Here is a 17,936-nt window from a genome sequence, read left to right as displayed (position 1 = left end):
AGCATTCACAACATAGTCGAAAAAGCTAAGCATACTCTAAGACACTCATGAGTCGACGCACTCAAACTCATTGAGACTCAGATCGAGCCGCTAGTCGGAGCCTGAGTGAATCCGGGTGAACAATATTTTGGCGAGCTTGTGTGTGAGTCTGTGCAGTTGAGAAATATTTTAGTGAGTCTGAGTCCGAGCGAGTCCGATTGAGGGAGATTTTGGTGTGATTGAGTCAGATTGAGTCCTAAGCACAAGATGCACACTAATCGATTTATTCTTGGGGGTTGCTTTCTTCTCTTTTTCAGGTGCTGGATCAGGAATGTTGATAACCTCCCTCTCACTTTACACGCTCACATACTTTCAAAGATACCGCGCTACAGCAACCGCCTTCAAGTTCGCCGGCTTAGCACTTTCAGGTATCGTCGGTCCATCCATAACAGGCTATCTCGCCGAAAATTACGGCTGCAAAGGGTCGTTGCTTTTAGCTGGTGGTATCAGTGCCAACGCAATACCTTTTCTTATGCTGCTTAAGTATCCGCAACCGTTGGCTTTGCCAGCTTGCTTTCGACAGAAGAAAGTGTCAGTGTTGACGACACCACATCGAACTAGAGATTCTTTTCAATCAATGAAAGATACGTCGCTCTCTTTGGTCCCGGCAAATGCATTTTCTCGCGCAGAGCCCGCAGAAAAAGGCGCATGCTCACTAAGCAGTCTAAGGCAGCACTCGATTACAGAGCTTACCGTTATAAATGCCGCGAATAAGCTGCCACCAGGTGCAGAGCAAACAGAAATTGGCGCGAAGTCCCAAGCACTCGTTGAAGACAACTCCTTACCAGGACATCGAGAGGTCAGGCTTCGCGAAAACCACAGTCATCTCCGCGCACCTCTGATGGTTAAAGCACCTAACTTCCTTGCGCACTGTGGCACGTTCCTGCGTTCGGGGACGTTATACATACTTCTGGCGTGTTACGTGATGGTGGACGTTGTGGTCCACATGCATGAGACTATCATTGTGGAGTACGGAATCGACAAGAAGGTCGGCACGCTCAAGCAGTGCAATCAGCTGCAGACATTCAACGCTGCAGGCCAGTTGGCTGGTCGCCTAGCAGTCCCGTGGTTGTCCGACAAGATGCCGCTCAGCAGGTGCGCCTTCACATCCGCCAATCTCATAATTGTTGCGGCCTGCCTGCTTCTCACGGCCGTCGTACAAGATTACATCACTCTTGCCCTACTCACAGCAGCCGTTGGTGTATGCGAAGGATACCTCATCTGCATCAAAGGCGTGCTGGCAGGTGAATACTTGGGAGTGGAAAGCCTAGGCCTCTTCACCGGCCTCGAGGGAATCTTCATGAGCCCGGTGGCCTTGAGCGCACCTGTTCTTATAGGTAAGCATTCCTGAAATATGCAGATGGCGTTTCAGAAAAGTGATGCCATACCTTTATTTCAGAAGAACATTGTGTTGTGCTAGCTAGTTTAACATAATTAGTATCATAATTAGCGCGAAATATACACGGGCGCAACAAGAAAACACAATACACTAGCGCGAGCGCTCGTCCTCATCTACCGTGTTTTCTGCATGCCTCAGTGGAGTTTTCGCGTTAATTACGGTAATACCCTTACCATAAGTAAATCACAATCGAAAGACGAGAAGAAGCTGGTCACTAATCAACAACAAATCGAACAAGAGACAAGCATCTATTCCAGCTTCAATCGTGAGCTTATTAGCTCAACAGTGTTTATTAGCCTTGAGTACGTAAACATGTTACGTAAGTATTTAAAAAAGTACGATTAACAATAGCATTAATCTGGTGAAGCCTCCGCGCCAGTTATCATGTGCGGAGCTTCGAAGTGCGCAACGAACGGGGCGCGACAATATTTTTAATGCGGCACGTTGTTTTACATATGAGCTCACGCCATTACAGGCGTTTAGGTTATTACGAATTATTAGCTAAATAAATGAAAATAGAGACAGATGTACTTCATTGTCGGAGTAGACGAAGGTATTTGGTTGTATTCCATTTGGCTTGCCTCCTTACTCCCGGAGGTTATGTGACCTGGCTGCTAGCTTCGCCTTTTTCACCAGGTATCCCTTCTCAACATAGTTGAAGCAGGAGAGCTCTTGGGTTCCCGTTGCTCCTGCGTTTGTGTGTGTTAATGTGTGCGTGTGTTTGTGTGCGCGTTGTGCTTGGGGGGAGGGTAGAGCATCGGTGATAGGGGGATAGCGGGCATGTTTCATTCTGGACAACATTGCCATACGATGCATGCGGTACGCTGTGTTCGACTTGCCGGAGCATTTGCGGTCGTATGCTTAATGTGGGAGATGATTGTCTAGATGTGCGGGTTTGGCAAGGGATAACATTCGTTTCCGTGTGAAGATACCAAGTGAAGTCACAGTTTCGTCGCAAGGACGAAGCAATGAATGTAATATTAGTAGTGCAAAACTTATTGAACTGAACGGAATTAGGGCGAAGGTGGGTGGGTACCCTAGTATAGGGCCCCACTGCCCTCTGCGGCTCGCTGGGCCTGATCGAGCAGAGCTACTTGGCTCTCCCGATCATTGCTCGCAAGCCAGACCTCCCACTGCGTCCTGAATGGGTTTCTCCCTAATAAGGGCGAATTGATTTCGGGTGGTCTGAGTCTACACGTCCACGTTATGTGGGTGAGAGATGGCCACATGAATGCGATAGCAAGAAACTGGAATGTCACACGAAGAACGAGAAGCAGCTCGATACTTGCAGCGCGCCGCTGAAGCACAAAGAAGGACGCCCGAAACGAACGCACAGTTATACGCAGGAAGAGCGTGAACTAACAACTGTCAGAGTTGTTACGTCTTTGCGCTTGAGCAACGCGCTGCAGTTGACGATAATGTTTGTTTGTTTGTTTGTTTCCTCAAAATTATGGCACATACCCACTCTGGGGTATTGGTCAAGAGTGCGTGTCGACAATGGAGAATCAGACACCCATCTGCGTCTCCTGCCAAACGGGGGCGTGTGACGTAGGGTGTGCCCGCTGTTCTTTTTTTTTTCGTTCCACATCACGAGTGGGTGCAGAAAGGGGCCACATTGTCGTGCGCGTCTCAAGGGCAGTTTTCAAATTGAAAGAAAATGTACGAGCGTTGCGTGATAGAGAACACGCTCAAGCTCCTCCGAGATCTGCGTACCACCAGCGGTAAATGATGACCATAAATAGCTCGCCGTTATTTCGCCGGCGTATGCATGGCGTCTGGTTCAGTTGTCTAGCGCAGCGCGCTGGGGAGCGAGGGGTCGCTGCTTCAAATCCCCAGGAAGGTACTTCGGAATTTTTTTTTCTGTTGCTTTACTTTCATTTGTGGCTTATATATATATATATATATATATATATATATATATATATATATATATATATATATATATATATATATATATATATATATATATATATATTATATATATATATATATATATATATATCGGGGATATGACGGCGACAGCAAAAATCCGCCGAGAGTGTCCATATAATTGCTATCGTATTAAAATTATTTGATTTGCGCAAGGCGACTACAGAAACTTGGTCGCGCTAAGCTTGGTGTCTCGTGGCCAATTTCTTAAAACATCTATTTGCCCGTGTTATATGGAGCGCTCTGTATACAAAGCCTCACACATTTAGTAGTGATATAACTGGCTATGTCCGACGAATACTTGTCGTACATCACCGAACGTTTAGGCTGTTTTAATAACAATATTTTTCTCGTAGGCTTCTTTCGCGACACAATGGGCTCTTACGACCGATTTTATTGGCTACTGGCGGCGCTGAAGCTCGTAGCAACATCTCTAATATGCAGCATCGCAGTCGTCGACAGATTGCGTCAGAAATCGTGGAACATCGCTCCCGGACGCAGCTTGTGAAAAGGTATTTACTAAGGCACTTCTGTAATTCATTTCAGGGGCAGGAAGTCTTGCTCATTAGCCAATTTCCCGACGCAGGTACCTGCCCAACGGCGTCTGCGGCCCGAAGCTCAAAAGAGACAGTGAAAACCGAACGACAATTTTACTGTGGCTTTGAAACCAGGAGACTTTCCCTTTCGATTGTGGAACATGGACGCTCTCTTGTGCTGCTGTGATAGTGTGTCCTGCTAAGCAAAAAAAAAAATGACACCATCTCCCGCTAAAGGGGACCATGAGGCGATGCGAAGCCGGAGCACTTGCACGATCGCGTTCCGTTGGCGTTCGTTGGGCATGCTACCGACCTCGCGTCGTGGAACGCGAAGAGGGACGCTACGCGCGTCGTATCTTCCATCTAGCCTGGCCGTTAATTCTCACAGGGCGAGAGAGAGAGTGATTCGTGAAAGAAATGAAAAGGGGCGCTATTTTCTGCCTCCCGTCGTGGGGGCACGGCTCAGCGCCCTCACAGGGCGAGCGGGGAACGCGGTCGACAGGCGGGCGAGAGGGGGGAGAGGGGAGGGAGAGGCGGGCGAGAGAGGCGAGAGGGGGAGAGGAGAGAGAAGGGGGACGCGCTCGAGCTCATCGCGGCGTTGCGCAGGAGAGAATTTCGGCATGTCTAGCCCGCGTTTCAAAGGAAGTGGAAAGGGGGAGGGGTATGAGAGAGGGAAAGTGGTGAGGGGAAGGTGTGAGGGAAGGGGAGAGGGATAGTGGAGAGGGGAAGGGGAGAGGGTGAGTGGAGAGGAGGTGTGTGGAGAGGGTATGCGATGCGCAGTAAGGGTGGTCACGCCGCACACCACCACCACCGGATTGAGCTCCGCCTTAAGATACTTCGCATCTAAAAAAAGGAAATATTTATCGGGAATGCCCTAAGTGCGTTAGGACTCCGGCAATACGATTTGAATGCTGCTCAGTGCCAGTGTTTTTATGGAAATATTAAGGTACACTTTATCCTGAAGCCAAAATGCGTAAGAATAATCTTGTTATGAGTTCAGAATTGTATAACGTTGTGATCATGTGTTTCATGTTGTGTGTTATTATTTGACTTTCGTGTATTTTGCTGCTTATATCAAGCCATACAGAACATGTGACCTTGTACGTATATGTGCGAACCAGTGGCGTAGCCAGCAATTTTAGGGGCGAAGCTCCTTAAGGCTGCACCCGTTCGTCCCTCGTAATCGTAGTAGTGCGTAACCAGTCGTAACGCTAGTACCAGATCTTGACCTCAAAGGTGGTGCTGGTGGGAGATTTTTCCTGTGCGTTGTTGAACAATAAAAAATTCGCAGCGTGCGCGTTAACTAAAAGCCGAATTCTCCTGTCTCTCATTCCCCATTAGCAGCCATTGGCATGATCCAGTAGAAAACGTTAGTAGAAGTAGAAGTGTAAGTGTTAGCTAAAAGCCGACTTCTTCTGTCTCTCATTCCCATTAGCAGCCATTGCTTACCTCCAAGGTAGTGCCTGGTGAGATTTTTTTGTTCAAAACGCCGTTGATTGATGAAATAAACCAACGAAAGATGCCAGATGTTTTCTAAAAGCAAAACGAAAGAACGCCAGATGTTTCTAAAGCAAAACGAAAAGACGCCAGCTGCTTAACGAAAGACGCCAGATGTTTTCTGAAGCAATGGTTTTCTAAACAATGAAAATTCACAGCGTACATGTAAAATTAAAGTGAGCTGCAAGTCGTCATAACTCATCGAACCTTTAGTATAAATGCGCCGGATCTCACGTCGGTGATGATGTACTGGGCAGAATTCACGGAAGATTCACGGTTTACCGATGAACCTCCGCAGCTTCGCTCACTCATCATCATTCACTCCGTGGATATGCTGTGATTTTTATTCCGGGGGGGAGTTTGTCGCATGTCAACATCTACGTGTATTATATATATATATATATATATATATATATATATATATATATATATATATATATATATATATATATATATATATATATATATATATATATATATATATATATATATGGGTCATTCCATGCCAAGTGCCCCAGATGTGGCGCTCGCACATCGCAGATTTTGCTGATAAAATTTGTGCCTTTTTCCTGTGCCACATAGAGTATTGTGGCAAAATATTTTTGCTCGAAAAAATAATTACGATCATGGCGCTCTCTCGAAGTTTGGTTGCATTTGGTAAACTGTGCCTAATATAAAAATGTGTACCAAATCTATTTGTGTGTGTTCAGCTTCGAAATCACGCTTGTACCATAGCAGAAGTTCAGTTTAGTTGTCCTGTTCATTAATTCCGAAATTTTTGCGCTTCACTACCAGCTACATACCTTCAAAAACTACGAAAATCTTCAAAGTTCGTGATTTTTTCTTGAGCTACCTGGAATTCTCCCTAACCAATGTTAATATAATATGATTTTCAGGAAAGTGTCTTTTAGTACAAAAATGTTCAGGGGTAAAATAGACTTCAGATCTTCCCGAAACAAATTATGGAATTAGAGAAAATACGCGATTTTTCGCATGTTTGACCATATTTTTCATACTAATGCGGTCCAAGTAAAAATCCTCGTCATGCGGTGTTTGATAGTAGACTACATCGTTAAGTAATGAAGAAAGCGTAATAAAATCATTTCTTGTTTTAAGGAAGAAAATAATTCTTGAATTTGTCCCTCCGAACGCCCCTGCATTTCATTTTGTTGCCACTTCGCGGCAAAGCACGTGGTCGCCCTTGCAGCTGACACTCGTAACAGGCAGCGGCAAGATAGCGAGATGTATGTCAGTGGCTCGTGAGTGGCCGAAAGTCTTGTGGCATTAATGTCAGGGCAACGAGTAATGAATTCGCGTTACAATGTGAGCTTGCTTGGCGGGCCCAATGGGAAGTACAGACGCCCGAGAGAAGCCTATGGCGTCGTTGGCACTATGTGCTTGAGGGCCGTCTGCACATCTAGCATACGCATACTGAAAGAAATAATGCACATTTGAACGCACAACTCTGCACAGACGGAGTTGTGCGTTCAAACTGTGCGGTGGAAATCTTGAGACAATCGGAATTGCGCCGCGGTGTTCTTCCTCTTTTTGTTTAGGCTTCACAGTCTTAAAAAGTGCGACACAGGATGCCATTCTTTCCTTTCATGATGACAGTATTGCACAGACCGAATTTCTGAAATCGTTAGGATTGAAGCCTGGCCAAAATACAATTTGTTGAAAGAAGATAACGACAATTGACGACGCATGGCGAATAGAGCTACATAAGAGCTTATAAAAGAAGCAAGCCACGAAAGAAAACAGGCTAGAAAGTAAAAAAATGACTCTGGCAATGATTACCAGGCTCGTAGCTACTACGTAAAATAGTTGAACGGTGTTTGTGGCAAAAGATGTCTGCTTTCTAGCTTTCTGACTTTAAACTCCATTAGCTCAAATCAATGTTTTCTTTTATTTCATAGATACCATTATTTTCTCTATAATCAAATATAACCAGTTATTTTTTCTAGTATTCTTCATAATGCACTGCCAGTTATTTTGTTAGAAAGTTTGAAAGTGCAAATTAACGCTAAATTTAGGTCCTAGTGGTAAAAATTTGACCAAATTATATTATTATTTAAATTTTGATAAAGCTAGAACAGATGAAAAGCGCGAAACTTGGAAGAAAATGATATACGTATTATGTGGATACTCTCTTTATGTACCAAGAAAGCGGTTCCTCAACATGGTCAAGAATGCATGGGACGTATAGGTCTTACTCTGTGCCCTCATGTCACGTCAAGAAGCCATTTAGAAAACATAAATTTAATACTTTACATATAAAATATAACAGAAAATGTTCCAGGAAAATTAAACCTGGTTATATTTTACTGCTCATTTTTATGTTCCTATTTTTGCTCGCGTGTTTGGAGCTGCATCTACACAATCGGTCGAGTAGAATCCACTCCAAAAGTCATAATTTCCGTAGTTATATGGCAAGCTAATTTATCAAAACCTGCTTAAAACGGTGATAGAATCAATTGTACATGATGTGTGTGCATTTTTCTTATGCGCTATATTTCTCATTGTTGGAATAAGCTCGCCAGCGAAGTCTACCCACTTGCTATTGCAGAAACAAATAAAGAGTAGCGTTACGTCCATCATGCTTACATACATGTATGAGCTGTGTCATAGACAAAGCGATCAAGTTTGTGGCAGTGGCAATAGTCATCTAGTCAAGGAAAATTGAAATGTTATACATTATTAGGGTTCGCATAAAAAAAGATAAGAAAGAAAAGTGACGCTATGGTGCTATACAATAAGAAACTGCAAAAAAAAAAATCACAGCCCGAGCACTCCCTACAGATGGTTAACCACCGAAGCTGAAATTTGCGACTCCAGTGTTTAGCAGTGGGTTATTCCCGATGGAGCCAAAGTGCCGCTCGAGAAACTCCCGCCTGGCCCGGCTAACGCATTCCCGCCATTGCCTCGTTAACGCTGCTCTGCCTGCACCGCCGCCTCCTCGGCTCGCCGTTGTCGCTTGCGTTCGATCTCTCGAGTTAGCTTGGCGTCGTGCTTAGCAGCATCCACCCGCCATTGGCACTTGCGTTCCGCTTCGCAATTTAGCGCAGCTTGGCAGGCTGCCGGATCCTCGGCACGCAGCTGCTGCTTGCGCTTGGCCACCCGGGTCTGCACTCGTGCCGGGACTGCACGATCTGCCCAGCGAACACGAGTTCTCTCACGGTTCTGCTGTCCGCGCTGTTCTTCGGTAGTTGTCTGCTGTTCGGGAATTCGTACGATCCGTGGCCTGCCCATGTTGAAGTTGTAAGTTGAAACTGCTGCGTGCGAGCTCGGCCGTACGGCTGCGACGGAATGAACGACGTCACTGACGGCGCAGCCAATGGCGCACGTGCTTGGGTACGACAAAGAGAACGACGTCACTGACGGCGCAGCCAATGTAGAAGTTTCTAGCAACATGAGGACAGACGGATAGCAACATGAGGACAGACGGAGTCATATACAGCTGCGCTGTAAAAAGTTACAACACAGAGAGCACACCGCGATAACGGGAAATATGTTTACACTTCGATGGCCATATAACTGGTCAATGCGTCACGGAATGCATCAATGTTTGACAGACGTGATGCTATCCGGCAGAGAATTCCAACATCCGACTGCACGTGGAAGCGCAGAGCAGTCGAATGCACGTGTTGATCCGTAAATGCGGGTATAGCTAAAACGATTATGAAGCCTGAGCGACGTGGCTTAGGGTCGTTTAAAGCATGCTAGTATTGTTCGAGATGAATGAATGAATTTGTGAAAGAGTGTCAGCAAGGCAATGTCGCGGCGAGTATTTAAAGATTGCAATAAAAGGTTAAGTTTGATTTGTATGACACTAGAGTGAGAGCTGTAATCGTTAGAAATGAAGCGGCTTGCCCTGTTCTGAATTCGTTCCAACATGTTAGTAAGGTATTTCCGTTGAGAGGACCAAATAGGGGAAGTGCAGTTTGCAAGGGTTGACGCTTGGGCAAGTTGGTGTGGATTCATTTCAAAAAAGGGTTTACAGCGCAAGAACGATTAGGAAGGGACGAGACAACAGAGGTAAAGAGCGCCGACTTCCAACCGTTGGAAGTCAGCGCTCTTTACCTCTGTTGTCTCGTCCCTTCCTAATCGTTCTTGCGCTGTAAACCCTTTTTTGAAAAGGGGAAGTGCACTTGAGTTGAGGGCGAACGAGAGTTAGGTATGCTAGTTTGCGAACATCCCAAGGAGCATTTCTTAAGTTTCGTCGCAAGTAACTCAACGACTGGTAGGCTTTGGCTGAAATGGAGCTGACGTGTTCTGGCCAAGAAAGATTTGAAGTGAATATAATGCCTAGATACTTATATTGTGTAGCGATTGCAACAGTGATACGCTGATATTGTACGAATGCAGTGAAGCTGCATGCTTCCGACTAAATGACGTCACTTTCCATTTTACGTATTCAATGTCATTAGCCATTTACTGCACCAGTTACTAATTTTTCGAGGCCACGCTGAAGAACCAGATGGTCGTCTATATTTGCTATTGGGCGATAGATAATGCAGTCGTCGGCATATAATCTTATAGTCGAGGACACGTTATGTGGAAGATCGTAAATAAAAATGAGAAAGTGTAAAGGAAGGAGGACGCTTCCTCGTGATACACCAGAAGATACTTCAGTTAAGGACGACGAGAAGTTATTTTCAATGGTGAACTGGTGACAAATAGAAAGAAAACTTCGGAGTCACGATAAAGTGAGAAAGTCCAATTTAAGAGCTGAAAGTTTTGAAACAAAACGGAAAGGCGAGCTAGTTGGTACTGATTCATAATGGTGTAATAGTAGCGCAAAAAAAGACGAAGACAAGAAAGTGAACACCACAAGCGCTTACTCACAACTGAAAGCTTTATTGCTTGAACAGAAAATATATCTAAACTTGATGCTATATATATATATACATATGTAAATATATTGTTTTGGACCCATCCATCCTTTTCACTGACAGCATTGTATTCATGTATCGACACTAGCACAGATATGAATATCACTCTAGCTCGCTTCATACATGCATACATACATACATACATACATACGTATATATATATATATATATATATATATATATATATATATATATATATATATATATATATATATATATATGAAGCGAGCTACAGATGTTGATATCTGTGCGAGTGTCGATGCATGAATACAATGCTGTTATGCAAAAGAAGCGATTGGTCCTAAAGCAACGTTAGGTGTAATGCCGTATGCAACGCGCTAAACTGATTGATAAATGCTATCCCTGTTGACAGTTTTTGCTGGGCTTGATATGAAAGCTGTGGTGCCGGAACTTGAAGTATTGCTATGAGTCATAACAGAATTTCTCTGCGTTAAGAATAATTTCAAGGAACCCTTTGTTCTTTCTACTCCTTCCAGTCTTGAATAATGATGCTTGATTTCTTATACAAGGACAATTTAGAAAGTCATATGCACTCAATAGTATTACGCTTTCTGCTATGAAATTTCTTCCTTTTCTTTCGCCTTCTCGGATAGCATCACGCCTTCTGCGCAGTTATTCTTCGTAGTAGGCACGGTGATTTCCGTGTGCTCTGGGCATGTACGCAGGCTAACTTCTATAGCACAAAAATAACACGCACTGAAACGAGCGTCACGAAGAAGAAGACGAAGATCTTTCAGCCAGTCTTCCTTATCTTTTGGGCTATGAAAGTTAACAGAGTCTACTAACATGCCGAAGCATATGTTCTTCAAGTATGCAGGCACAGAGGCAGTCGGCTTAGGCTATGAGCAAGTTATGTATGCCTGCGTGTCGACGAACTTTTGCACGTTAGTCAACTAGATGTCACCCGTATCAAGGGTGAAGCCATGCTAGCATGCCTGACCCTGTAGCCACATTAATCTTACATTACAATGATCCATGATATAATTTCACAATATTTCTGAATCAGTCAATCAATCAATAAAACAGTCAGTTTTTATAATGATATAAAAGGATTAGTAGAGAGCAAGCTGTATAAAATATACAGGCGAGGGCTCCAAAGTACAAGACTGCAACGGAATCCTCGATTTTTTACATATATACATGTTAATATTCGCGTTCGCACAGCGTAAGCTACTAGCAATGCCAACAATATTCCCTCCATATACGCCCCATTCTCTGATCTGGATAGCTGATCCCCAGCATGGACTGTATGAAAGTATGCATGAAATTTATGAAACCAGGGACGTTGTCGCTGTTCTCCCTGACAGCTATAAAAGGGCAGGAAAAGATAGCGAGCTTAAAGTTGCGGCTTGTCCGTGCTCTAAAGCACGTTCGCATTGGTCCGAAAAGTTCAAAACATTTTCCGCCTTCCTTCAGTCAAAAATATATTGCTTTTATGTTTCATGCTTCATATCATATACTCTATGGGTGAGTATATATGCTACGATTAACATATCATGGTTCTGCTTCATGCATAAAACTATTATTTTAGCTGGTAAATTTGTATAACGATTTAGGTACGCCTTTTGCGTTGTACAACGCATAAGTGAGAGTGCCGCTGGGCTTCTGCCCTTAAACCCCTCATGCCTACTTTGCTAACTGTGCCGAGTAGTACTTGGAAGTGCATAGTTGCTAGAATTGATAATCCATAAAGAGCAACAGAGTCAGCCACAAACTCTACATTTGAATGGTTTTGAAACAGTAGAATTTGGGCCACTGGGTGACGCATACTTGGTACAGTGAAGCGCAATAGAGAACACAAAAAAGCGAGTCAGAGGGGAAAAGTGCTACTAACAGCTGTGAACATTTATTGGAAAACCTTCCATTAAATGTACGCACTTCCTAGTAGCGTTTGTCCCGTCTGACTCGCTCTTTACGTACTGGTTAGTTCCGTCAAATGCGGCGCTTTGGCACAACATTCACCCCCTTTTATTCTACTCAAAACACCAACGATTGGAGAAGTTAACACAGCAAAGAGCAGTGGCGTTCTTTTGCTTTTACGTCGCTAACAACTCGCCTTGTCGCTTTCTCTACATTATTTAGATACGCCGCCACGAGCAGTTAGTGCACGCATTACTTAGTGCGCTTAGTTAGACACAACTAAATGAATCCGACAAACAATTACGCCAGCGAAACCATTGAGGCCATCAAATGCTGTCTTTAGCTTTAGTGTAGTAATAACAATGTAAACTGATATGAAAAATCACCCTTTACGTCGGCGGGATCTGAACCCACAACCGTCGAATAACGCGTCTGAGAAGCGCCTTCCGCCGTAGCTTTTTTGGTAGAGCATCGGACGCATTATTCCATGGTTGTGGGTTGAGATCCCATTGACAGAAAGGTTATTTTTGGTCCAGAAGAGGTGTTCCAGGAACACTCGGGGGGAGCAAACCTTAATGGCAAAATATTCTCATGCCGTGATATTGCTTTTGAAAAACTGCAGTATGGGTGGCTGGCGGAGAGCACTGACAGGGGATGCTGCCTGTGTCGAGACAACAAGCGAAGATAGACTTGAAGTGGCTCGCAGAGCATGTATACAACGATGGGACAAGCCCGAGCTTCCGCGATAGTTCCATTCGCTGGCGTGCAGCGTGGTAGCCCCAAGCATGTACGCAATCCTTGAGCTTGAATGCTATCTAGCGTGTTCACACAGCTAGGTCTCATGTTTGAGAGCGCCGGCATGCTGTATCGTATGTATCCTACGAATAGAGCATTATACAACTGAAAAAGTGACGCTTCTGACGGGCCACAGCTTGTTCCTGCCAGTCCGAAGAACGAGAACAAAGCTCTTCAATTTTGACTTAAGGGCTACGACCTGTCTCGACCACGATAGATCCCTGGCTATAATAACCCCAAGGAACTTGTGGTGCGTTACAGCAGGTATCGCTGTTCTATTAGCAAATATCGGGTATGTTGACATATGTTTGCGCGTAAATGCAAGCACTGGGCATTTGTAAACTGAAAGAATGAGACCCTGACGTCGTAGCCATTTGACGTTGTTGTCGAGCACGCGATTGCGGACGAGTAGCTCGGGATGCCCATATGCATATATCATCCGCATATGTGCTGACCTTTACCATGCTGGGAAGTTCTGCTGCTAGTCCAATTGTCGTCACGCCGAACAGAATCGGCTTACAACTCCCCCTTGGGGAACACCGCGGTGAATATTATGTCGATCGGTGAGCTCACATTTTGCTGCGCTATTTTGTGATGGACATAATGTTACTGCGTTGGGACAGTCAACTGCAATGGTTACCGAGTTGCTCGTGCTCCTGTTTATCTAAATAAAAATAAAATTTGACAGTTACACTTCTCGTAGGGCTCAACAAGCCTAATGAAACTCGGGAGAATGAATTCCGAGCACGAATGTTCACTGGATGCCATTTATTTGGTGAACCTGTGAAGCCGTTTTCAAAAATAAATATTTAAATGCCATTTGTGCTCGTCAGTGTGGATGTCGCTGTCTGCTTTTCTTGCCACCATTTTCAGATTACGTCCAGCCGTACGTCCACTCAGTATTGTCTTAACGGCAGCATCAGTATTCGGTGTCTTCATTGGCGCCGTGACTCTATTTAACGATCACCAACGGTTCGTTGTGATATAGAGAATGTAAAAAAAACACATTAAAAGAAAGAAACGATGCGACATAAAAACGAAAGAAAATGACTTTTAATGTGAAAGAACATGAGTTAGAAAATTTTACACTGCTGAGGGACGATTTACTTATGCCTTGCATAATTGTCATTAGTTATCGTTGTTCGTCCCTCTTTCGATAAAACGTGTGACTCTAATTTAATGGTGTGAAGAAATGTTTACAGATATACGTTATACCATCTGAGTCCTATGGTCACAAAAGATCAGACGAGCCGAGAAGTAAAGCCGCATGTAGTAAAACTTTCTCGGATAAAGGCGGACACGCAACTCACGTGCTAATGCGATACGTCATTGTAGAGTAGCCAATATTATGACCACTCATTATAAGTGGGTATTGGCCGTGGTTGACATGCGTAAAGAAACATACATATGTTCCTTCTACGGACCTTATCTGGACATGCGTAGTCGAGCTTTGTAAGCAGGAAGCAATGCACGTGAAGTCCACTCTACGCAGCAAGGCATTCTCAGCATAATCCTCGTTGGCTGACTGTTCCTTGCTGCGTGACGTTAACGTCTCCGCGGAAGTCAAATTTATCTGACCTTGGTGGCTAATGACTACCGTCTCTCACGCTCAGGAGACGCATTAAGCCGAGTATGCAACGCAATTTCGAAAGCCTATACATAATACAATAGCAGAGCATTAACGGTACATAACTATAGATCATGAAGAGGAAAAAAAAAACCCGCATTTCCCCGAAGGGGAGTATGAGGAAGTGCGAAGCACGGGGTGATGCTATGAGGGGGCGCGCGCGACTAAACTGCAGAGCCGAGCGAAGGAGACGGCAGCGAGAGAGCACGCGCCAGCCGACCCACGGAGGTCTGGCCGTTTTTAAGTGCAAATCACTTTTACTGATGATGATGATCTGTCTTCCGAACTCGTTCCAAAGAACCCGCAACGCGTTCAACTTGTTGGCGGCGTTGCGCACGCCCGAGATGGGGCTCAGGTTGTTGTCGAACCACAGTCGATGGCACACCGTGCAGCTATATCCGAAGCTGCGGTCCAGGAAGTCTCGCTTGAAGCGCGCGTCCGGCCGATCGAATTCGAGGGCCCGCGCTCGCTCACGCATCGCGCGTCCCCGCGCCAGATCGGCTTCGGGGTGCTCGGCTCGCTTCGCACGCTTTCGTTCGGCGTCTCGCCGCCGGCCTTCATCACCACAGGCAATGCGCGGGGCGCGCGCAGCCACGGAGCGGAGGGCGGAGCGCGCGCAGTCACGTGGGGCGTGACGTCGCTGTGCCGTTGCTACAGACGCTCCTCTCCGCTCCTCGCGCCGTTGCTATGGGACGGCGGATTCAGGGTCGCTTATAAAGTGCATTCGCACTTAAAAAAATGTAATCGCACTGCCGGAATAATATATGTGCGTGATGGGATGCGATTATTGTTTCACTAATTTCGTTATTGTTTCACAATAGTTGTTTCAACTTGCCTGCTCTTTATCTCTGCAAAAAAACAGACCAGGTTTGCTACGTCAACACGTTCTTTAGAACAAGAAATATTCTTGCAAATTAAACAGCGTTTTACGCAAAACAGATAAAACATAAGATGCGAAATACCTGATGAATGTGAAGTCCACAAAAAAAGAAAGTTAGCATTGTAGAGAATACAGGATATCTAGATGTGACCCGGATGAGAGCCTTCCTTCGATCTTCGACAGTTTACTGTAGGTATGGTTTTTTCATGCCAGCCTCACTTAAGCGCAACAGTTGCTTGCCATACAAATATTTTAAAAAACTAGAATCTAAGCTTGTTTACAAAAGAGGAAGCTGCAGAAAATCCACAATATAAACTGTCAGTCTCCCCTATTTGTCGTCTATATTGCAATTTTGGGCATAGCATCGGTTCTGTTGTAAATTATTTTCGCCCATAAAAGCGCGATGACAAAGCATTGCGCGTTTAATTTGATATATTGAGATGACAGCCTATGTCTCAGCTGGTTAGGCATTTACGGAGTTAACAAATTTCAAACACCAATGCTGTTTTTTTAATTCGAAAGTCTTAGATGCGTCATCAAAAAGGAAAATAGAATCACTATGCGATGACGCCATCACTCGACATAGTCACTTGGTCAAACGTGGGCCGATCTCTCGAAGGCAGTGCTGCAAAACATCATGTGAGGTGCAGAAAAGTGCGATGCCTCTGATCCCCGAGGCACTGAAAAATCACGTTAGTTGCAGAAAGCTTTCAAGGGAGGAGGGAAAGCATCAATACAATCGACTGAGAAACGGACGATGCAAAAGAAGGAGAAGAAAAAGAAGGCGGCTTTCGCCTTCGAGTCGTTTTAACTGAATGCATTAGGAACCGCGTGGCTTGTTGTGTTGTTGCTCTTCCTGTTGAAATTTGTAATTCATTACTGAAGGGGGACTGGCCAAAATGCTAAGCCGAAACAACAAGGTTATAATTAATTGGACAGGACTCTGGAGAAGGACTCGAGTCGCTTCCTCATCTCTTGTGCTTTTGCGCAGTTAATCGTCACCAGCGATTACCAACTCGCCCAGCACTCCGTTCTTCTATGGCCCTCCCGCACCTTAGCCGTTGGCAGAATGCTGATAGTCAAAGCGAATAAGCTGGTAACATGCCCTTCGTGTACATCTACAGCCTGTTATTTGGAAGCTCGTAAAATATTTGAAGGTACCTTTGTTCCGTGACACAGAAGTATTCATTGAGTTCTTGTGTTTCCAGTTGCAAAACCCTGGTATTAATATGAGGCATATTGTAGGGGGAAAGTGCGGTTTTGTGCTGATAGGTGTTCTTACATTTGCTTCACCGAAATGCGGCCGCTGTGGCGGGGAATTGAGCCCGCGTCCTCTATCCTAGAAGCGCAACACGTTACCTACTGAGCTACCACGGCGATTACGCATGTATCTAAATCTGAACGTAACTACTAAAGGACAACTCCGCGATAAGCTGGTTGCGCAAACACATTAGGTCTATTTCGCAAAACATCGAAGCCGTCGGACTTGAGCGAGGATGTGAAGCACTTCTTAGGGACTCAAAGGCGCTGTGACCGTTTCTATCTATCATCTAGCAGTCCCCATCTGGCTGCTCTCGTGGTCGTCTCCTTGACATGGTACTATATACCAAAATTGTCATAGGAGGCCATAGTTGTATGATGAACATGACTGGCAAGTCACGACGTCAATCACGTCACAAAGCCTCCGTGATTGGCCAACCGATCACGGAGGCAGTGCAAAGCGACGGTGTGGTGTGATGGCGTCATGGCATGACGTCACGAAGTGTGATGTCATCATACGTCAAAGGGACCTCATGATGACGTCTCAAACTTTGGCGCTCTGTTGCGTCATGATGGCGTCATATGATGGTTTCTTGCATCACTCGTGTTGAGGCTGCCGGCACCGACAGTCAATTTTCACGTTTGATAAGGCATCTAAGGCTTTCGCGTTAATAACAAAGCACGACAGATGCAAATATAGAAATACATACTCGTAGGGAGCGCAACTGACTGTTCTTCAGGCATATGAGCGTTTTGCACACGTGGGTGACGTGCTTCAGAAAACCTAGACGGTTTGTCTGCAAAAGAATGCACTCCGTCATAGTACTTCATCCAGAAGACAGATCGCTAACAGATCGCAGTAATGATCAAAACATAAAAGTGAAGATAACAATATATACGTCGAACTAATTTGGAGGATCCACGAAGTGCAGGATCCTCTCCGAGCTCTAGCACACGATTGTAGTGATTCTCGTGTTCGCGGAACCACCCTGCAAAAAGATGTGCCAAATATTGGTAGCTTAAAACGAGCACTAATTTATAGTAAAGCATGAATGACGTCTGAACAGCGAAGCGAAAAAGAAAAAAGCATATACTTCGACGTAGCACTGTGTGTCCTTGCCGTTTGCGACTTTCCTCGTGATGTGGGTGACGAGGTGGGCCATTTCCAAAGGGTCGTTCTGCAAGAGACGCAGTAGAGTCA

At 44.9% G+C, this 17,936-nt stretch overlaps 1 long non-coding RNA gene across 1 annotated transcript; it reads right to left on the bottom strand.

Moving 5' to 3' along the window:
* Positions 1–13,732: 13,732 nt before the first annotated feature.
* On the bottom strand, positions 13,733–17,722 carry LOC119388882 (uncharacterized). The gene is made up of 3 exons (XR_005182882.2): positions 17,635–17,722; positions 17,446–17,532; positions 13,733–13,920 (listed from the first exon to the last, which is right to left on the bottom strand). It is a non-coding gene; the product is annotated as an uncharacterized LOC119388882 (long non-coding RNA).
* Positions 17,723–17,936: the final 214 nt, after the last annotated feature.

This window comes from Rhipicephalus sanguineus, chromosome 4 (genome assembly GCF_013339695.2).
Source record: "Rhipicephalus sanguineus isolate Rsan-2018 chromosome 4, BIME_Rsan_1.4, whole genome shotgun sequence".
NCBI classification, from domain to species: Eukaryota; Metazoa; Arthropoda; class Arachnida; order Ixodida; family Ixodidae; genus Rhipicephalus; species Rhipicephalus sanguineus.
This window is presented reverse-complemented; position numbering and strand designations above follow the sequence as displayed.